A 1,488-nucleotide genomic window follows, 5' to 3' on the forward strand; every position below is an offset into this window, starting at 1 on the left:
AGCTCCATCACTGGGGACCTTGTACTCAGTCCAATGGATGGCTGTGAGCCTCTACCTCTGTATTAGTCAGGTACTGTCAGAGACTCTCAAGAGACAGCTATCACAGGATCCTGTCATGCAACACTTGTTGGCATCCACAATACTGTCTAGATTTGATGACTAAATATGGGAAAGATTCCTAGGAGGAAGAGTTTCTGAATTCTCCTTCCTTTAGTTTCTACTCCATAGTTAGCCTCTACAACTACTTCCATGGGAATTTTGTTCCCCCTTTTACGAAGGAACTAAGTATCCTCACTTTGGTCTTCCTTCTTCTTGAGTTTCTTATGGTTTTTGGTTTGTACTTTGTGTATTGTGATCTTCTAGGCTAATATCCACTTATCAGAGAATGCATACCATGTATGTTCTTTTGTGATTGGGTTACCTCACTCAGGATGATATTCTCCAGATCCATCCATTTCCCCAAGAATTTCATAAATTCATTGTATTTAATAGTAGTACTCCATTGAGTAGTACTCATAATGACCATTGTGTAGATATATCACAATTTCTGCATCCATTCCTCTGTTGAGGGAAGTTTGTGTTGTTTCCAGTTTCTGGTTATAATAATAAGGCTGCTATAAATATAGTGGAGCATGTGTCCTCATTACATGTTGGAGCATCTTCTGGGTGTATACCCAGGAGTGGTATAGCTGGGTCCTCTGGTAGGACTATGTCCAATTTCCTGAGGAACCACCAAACTGATTTCCAGAGTGGTTGTACCAGCTTGCAATCCCACCAGCAATGAAGGAGTGTACCTCTTTCTCCACAGACTCTCCAGCATCTGCTGTCTCCTGAGTTTATTATCCTAGACATTCTGACTGGTGTGAGGTGGAATCTCAGGATTGTTTTGATTTGCATTTCACTGATGACTAAGGATGTTGAACATTTCTTTAGGTGCTTCTCAGCCATTTGGTATTCGTAAGTTGAGAATTCTTTGTTTAGCTCTGTACCCCATTTTTAAATAAGGTTATTTCTCTGGAGTCTAACTTCTTGAGTTCTTTGCATATATTGGACATTAGCCCTCTATCAGATATAGGATTGGTAAAGATCTTTTCCCTATTTGTTGGTTGATGTTTTGTCCTATTGACAGTGTCTTTTGCCTTAAAGAAGCTTTGCAATTTTATGAAATTCCATTTGTTGATTCTCGATCTTAGAGCATAACCTACTGGTGTTCTGTTCAGGAAATTTTCCCCTGTGCCGATGTGCTTAAGGCTCTTCCCCACTTTCTTTTCTATTATTTTCAGTGTATCTGGTTTGATGTGGAGTTCCCAGATCATCTTGGACTTGAGATTTGTACAAGGAAATAGGAATGGATCAATTTGCATTCTTCTATATACTAAGCTCCAGTTGAGGCAGTGCCAGTTTTGAAAATGCTGTCTCTTCATCTATTGAACTGAGTACAGGGTCCCCAGTGAAGGAGTTAGAGAAAGGACTAATGGAGCTGAGGGG

This window comes from Mastomys coucha, chromosome X (genome assembly GCF_008632895.1).
Source record: "Mastomys coucha isolate ucsf_1 chromosome X, UCSF_Mcou_1, whole genome shotgun sequence".
NCBI lineage: Eukaryota > Metazoa > Chordata > Mammalia > Rodentia > Muridae > Mastomys > Mastomys coucha.